At 40.2% G+C, this 6,132-nt stretch overlaps 1 long non-coding RNA gene across 1 annotated transcript; it reads right to left on the bottom strand.

The window, feature by feature from the left end:
* Positions 1 to 569: 569 nt before the first annotated feature.
* LOC102025880 lies at positions 570 to 5,917 on the bottom strand. The gene is made up of 2 exons (XR_259793.2): positions 2,045 to 5,917; positions 570 to 1,153 (listed from the first exon to the last, which is right to left on the bottom strand). It is a non-coding gene; the product is annotated as an uncharacterized LOC102025880 (long non-coding RNA).
* Positions 5,918 to 6,132: the final 215 nt, after the last annotated feature.

The raw sequence follows: 6,132 nt of genomic DNA, 5'->3' as shown, positions 1-6,132 counted from the left end.
TATAAATTGCTGTAGATGGAAGAAAGGAATGAATGAATAAATGAAAGAAGGAAAGAAGGAAAAAATAAGGTTTGCGCTGAGCTAAGTGAGGAAGGGAGCTAGAGGCCTCCCTATCAGGCTTTGCGTAAACTCTATGCTGGGCCCAGCTCCCCGATGACCTCTGCCCTGCAGACCCACCATGCCCCCAATGCACCACTGAGACCAGTAGTCTGTAAATGGGTTGAGTGATGATCTCTTTCTAACAAGTAGAGAAACTGGGTCTTAGAAATTGCATCATATTCTTTCATATTCCAAATTCTTTTTAACAAAAGTAAATCTTCTCTTCTTGTTAGTTACTTTCTTGTCAGTAGACTGTCCTATACAGTTATCTCCCAAAATAATCTTATTAAATCAGATTATCTTTGTTCAGAATGTTCTTCTGTTAGTGAAATGACCATAATTTTTTTTTTTTTTTGGCTTTTCTCCGGTACCGGGAACCAAACTCACGACCTTGCGCTTGCCAGGCAGGCGCTTTTGCCGCTGAGCTAAATCCCCAGTCCCCTAAATACCCAGCCCCGAAATGACCATAATTTAATTTTGCTCATATAGTTTTATTTCAACAAAACAATTTCTGAGCATGTAAATATTGCACAACTACTATGCTTCAGTTACAAGAAATGAAGAATTCAATTAAAAATAAAAATCATATTGACCTTTATAATCACATCTCAAATTTCATGTTTGATATCAAGGCACAGAGGTGAATTAAAAGAGGACATCATTACACACTGTCATACGAAACAAAGCTCTCCTCCAAATGCAGAGTGTGTAGATGTGGTTACTTAACAGAAAGCAAAAGCTATGCCTACCGAAGAGCAGACATGCAGTTATTGATCTAGAATTGGCATGATGACAAACCCCTCTACAATTCTTTATCTTCCCAATTAAGGTGTCCTCTTCAACTGATTGAAAGCTGTTTGATAAGTGTACTTTTTTCAAGATGGTGTGCTCAGTTGGGGGTCTTTTTATTAAACTGAAATTTCATCATTAGCTTTGACTAGCACCAGCTGCTGTATAAATTGGGTGTTGATGTAGATCTCCACTGGTATTCCAAATATCGCAGGTGAGTCTCTGACTCCAAAATCCTCAATCATTCAGTATAAATAATTAACATCTGATAAATGCAAAATAGAAAGCACTCTCATTAGAAGACACTGGGGTCATATTCCCACCTTACCCTCTCAGAATACTGTACCAAATAGGACTTTAATTGCAAAAAAAGAAAATGTTTCTAAATCTCTCTGCTTTGTAGTTCTTCTCTGTGCCTGGGGAGAAATGGGAGAGTCAAGAAACTGATAAAATCTTTTAGTCTTACAGGACTAAAGTTAAAGATAGAATCCAAGCACTTGCACATTTTAGTATTTATCTGAAGGTTTTAAATACAGATAACTTCCCAAGCATACGGGGCCTGTACCTTCTGTGATTGTGCTTCCTTCTGAGCAGTTCACATCACTTTTAACATAAAAGAGAAATATTTTGTGCATGTATCTAATATTATTTCTAAGAGATATATAGTAAAAAATATAGTATAAAACAATTCTGGGAAATTGTTGTAGGAAAGTTCCTCATAATGTTGAATTAATAAAAATAAATTCACCTTTGTGTGTATTTGTTAAGTTTCAGGAGATATATTTTAAACCACCTGAAACTATACAATAATGAAATTCCTTAAAATAAAACATGGCCTGATAGTACAGTGATAGAGAGCAGAATGTTCTGGAGATCAATTCCTGAGCCTCAGTTTCTTTATCTGTAAAATGGAGATAGTATCAGGTTAAAGGTTATAGTATCAGGTTGCTGCAAACACACTTACAATGTGTATAGGATATTTAGTATAAGACAGTGTTTTTGTTTTTAATTCATCCATAACAAATTACCACATCCTTAGTGAGTTAAAAAAACAAGCACTTAGGGCCTCACATTTCCTGTAGGTTGGGACATGGCTTAGAAATGTCCCCTGCATCACAAGGGTGCAGTCAAGGTGCTTCCTGGGCTGTGTTCTCACCTGGAGGCTTGACTGGGGGGGGAATCTCTTCCAGGCTCACTCAAGTTCTCAGCAAAACCCATTTCCTGTGGCTGTAAGAACCAGGGATCCAGCCTTCTTTCTGGTTCCTGGCTGAAGTCAGCTGTGTGGGCTTCCACAATGGGGCCATTTACTTCAAGTGAACAAGGGGTCTCTAGGGTGGGTTTGCTAGCAAAGCAGTCTTCTATTATGTAGAACAAACACAGGAAAGTCACCCCATCACTCTTACCATCATCTTATGGGTTAGAAGCAAACCACAAGCTCCTGCCCATACCCAAGGGTGAGCACCAAGAAGCAGGGATCATTGGAGGTCACTGAATGAATAAGCAATATGTGAGTAAAATGATAAATGAATGAGTGAATTTGGAGTTGAACGGTTGTAAACCATAGACCCTTTGAACCACAGAAGACAAAAGCAATAGTTATAACTACAGGATCAACATGTGGACAATAAACTGCCTCACTGAAGTCATAACACAAGTGTGTACCCTTTGTGAAAATAATGTCCTGAAGAGTGAATGGGGTTTGGGCTTTGGGGTTCAGAGAATATCAGAGTAAGTTCTTGGGGGTGGTGGGAAATGGAATGTGAAAGGAAAAATGGGGCTCTTGGTCTCACTTTAAAGTGGTGATTTTCCTACAATTGGAGCAAAATGAGAAATTCAAAGTAAAGCAAAACAGTATGATACAGTTACATAAATTTTTAAATTCTAAGCAATTAAAAATAACTAACAATAAAAATTGTAAAAGTCATGGTATGTGGAAAACAGTTATCTCTAAGGATATGAAAATGTAATCGAATGTGCATATAAACACCATCAATACCCCCAGTGCATAGATGGGCAAAGGAGATGATTATGTGATTCATGCACAGGAAATTCGAATGGAAAAATAAATTTTAAAAGTTTAAATCTAATATAAATAGTACATCAGCCTTAAAAACCAAAATTATAAATAAAAATCCATAATTTTTATTTTACTAGCTGATTGCCTTAAGATGAAAGAGTAAAATACATTTGTTGCATTAGTATTGTTCACCAGACACCTGGTATAACTTGTAATTTACCCTGGGCAGATGGATATTTGATGATAACTAACTCTCAGGTAGCTCACTGTAAGAGAGATAGTACAAATGACTGCAGTCTGAAAATAATCAAAACAACCTCTTTCCAGATCATATTAAGCTATGAAGCTAACATACGGGGGAAAAAATCTGTTAAGAATCTCTCAAATTTACTTCTCCTCTTCCAGTGGCTGAATAGCAATAAAACAAATTAAGATCGGACTTGGGAAGAACAAAAACTAAACAAATGTATGGGATACTCCACAGGAGGAGTTCTGACTTCTCTGTTAGGCTGTGTGGAACAGACTGGATATTCCTTTTTATGTTGATGATAACATGTTCCATATGTTTGTCTACATGAGCTGTCAGAGCTCATCAAAGAGTAAATTAGAGCATGACTTGTGCCGTGGTTGAGAGTGTAAAGGCCAACAATTAAGTGAATAATAGTAAACAGTGTTTGTTATCATTAATGTTACCTTTGTCTTAGCAGGCATAAGGCCTACAAGGATGGGCTTGTTTCTGAATTCTTGCTGGGCTGTTTTTCAGAGCCAAGTAGGGCAGGCACTCATGGGACAGCTGTAGCACAGGGTGACAGGAGGAGACCCAGCTAGAGGAGCGCAGTACCTGGGGATTCCAGTGACAGGCAGACAGCAGATGGTGTCCTGGGGTCTGACACAGCTGTGGGCAGGGCCTGTAGTTTCCAAGCACATCTCCAGGCTGACCAGCTACGATAGCTCCAGTAAGCTCTTCAAACCAGTGTCGCCTATTACCCTTGCTGATTGTACACAGCATTACTCTGGGGCCTGCGGCAGCGCGAAAAAACAGCAAAGTGATGTGGCAAGGGTGAGTCAAGAGGGAAATGGGAAAAAGAAGTTAGACAGGTAAACAGCGGATGGCAACGGTGCCTTTCTGACAGCGTCACTGGTAAACAGCGGATGGTAACGGTGCCTTTCTGACAGCGTCACTGGTTATGCTCTGGAACAGGGGAGGAAATAGATTACAACACAGATCCTCAAGGAGAATGAGCAGCACGGCCCTTAGTGGATCTCACTGTCTCACTGTGTCCTCAGACATGAACTTTAGAACACAGGGATCAAGTCTATGTAGTTCTTTTTGGACCATGCGCAACAAACACTATGAACAATCACAAGGTTAACTTTTAAGATGAAAGAGACAATGTTATTCTCAAAATATAAAAACAGAATAGGATTCATAAAGTCATTCTTTTTTATAATGATATCAACAGGACTTAAAAGGTTAGCACCTTTTTATGAAAAAAGCATATCACTTTTAATTCTTAATGTGAGCAGCTTTCCTATTCATTTAAAGGTGTTTGCCACTGCAATCCCTCTTATAAAATTATATTCTAGTGACAGAATATAATCAGACATGTGAACAAAGACTTATGTGTAAACACGTGAGCACCTACATGTCTAACTGTGGGGAAATGGCCAAGTAAAGCTTGGAACCCCTGAGAGAGGGACTACCTAGCAGTTATCAAAAATCACAGTGAGGGCTGGGGATTTAGCTCAGCGGTACAGTGCCTGCCTGGCAAGTGTGAGGTTGTGAGTTTGATCCCTGGTACTGGAAAAAAAAAAATGCAGTGAATAACTTTAACAGGAAACTGCTTACATTAACATAACAAGTGAAAAAAAAGAGCACACAGTATATTTTCAAATATATTTTTTAAAAGCATAAAAGTAAACTGGTAAGAAATACACCAGGATACCAAAAGCAAATGGTAGAGGGTGTCCTAAATGCTGGCAGAGAAATGGCTTAGAGATGAGCACCAAGGAAACATGATGTCAATGAAACTAAGGGAAATTATTATTTTGTGAGAATACTACTGTGTGCAAGCCCTGGACGCAGTATCTGAACCCATTAATAATGTTTTACGAATGATAGATTATTACTGAAACAAGACTGTGAAAGAAAGTCTCTTTCCGCTATGAGCAGCAACTTCTCATCTTGGCTTAGTGGACACAAAGGCTCAGTAAGATATTTGGGGTGATTGTGTGAGCACAAGAGATGACTCAGGTGGAGTTGGGTGCCTGTCCCTGCTGCTGCATAGCTCCATAGGCCTGAAGATGAGAGTAAGGATTTGTGAAATGGGGCCCACTGTAGGCACTGTGGACTTATTTCAAAAGAGGGAGTGTGCAAGACATCAGGCCAGTCTCTACCAGTTTCTAAACCTAAACGCTCATTGGAGTTGCATGGGTAACTTTTAAAACTATAGGCATTTAGTGAAGAAAGCACACACTCGTGTCAGCTGGTAGATAAGAGCAAAACGGGGCAAAGCGGGGGATGAGCAGTGCCTGGAGAATGGAAGGAGGCCATGTGCACAACAGCAGCTCATAACAAGTGTGGGTCTCCATGTAACGTCGGACTTGTTCCCTCTTTGTTTGCACTTGTGACCTTTACCTTTCTACTGATGCTTCTCAGCAATGTTAAATGTTCTTCATCCCCTTCTTTCCTTCCACCTACTATGCTACCTATCTATCCTCTCTTCTGCCCCCAGTTCTCTGAGTGCCCACACAGGAGTATGCCCTGCCACACTCTCCTCAACCTCTCCCACCTGGCACTATGTTAAAGCTGCTACCCCCAGCATTATCCTCCTTGTGGGTAGAAATGACTGCACACTTTCTACTCTTTGGACTTGTCTTCTGTAGCCTCTAAGATTCAGTTTTAGAGTTTTGAATCAGTTCAGAATATTACAACCATGACAGTGCAGATACTCATGAAAGAGGACTTCCAGAACTGCTTCAAAACATGGCAAGAAGGGGGCTGAGGATATAGCTCAGTGGCATAAGCCCCTGCCTGTCAAGCGCAAGGTTGTGAGTTTGATCCCCAGTACCGCAAAAAAAAAAAAAAAAGGCAAGAAGGAGAGACAAGATGGCAGAGCAGTGAGTGCAAGCCGCTTGGCTTCTGCAGTCTGGAGATCAGTGGCTTGAAGAGAAGCTGCAGTGAGGGGAGAGTACACAGGAACCATGAGGGAGCAGAAAGAGGAGAA

This window comes from Chinchilla lanigera, unplaced genomic scaffold (genome assembly GCF_000276665.1).
Source record: "Chinchilla lanigera isolate Chin_1 unplaced genomic scaffold, ChiLan1.0 scaffold00008, whole genome shotgun sequence".
NCBI classification, from domain to species: domain Eukaryota; kingdom Metazoa; phylum Chordata; class Mammalia; order Rodentia; family Chinchillidae; genus Chinchilla; species Chinchilla lanigera.
Note: the sequence above shows the minus strand (reverse complement) of the source record. Positions and strands in the feature narration are given on the sequence as shown.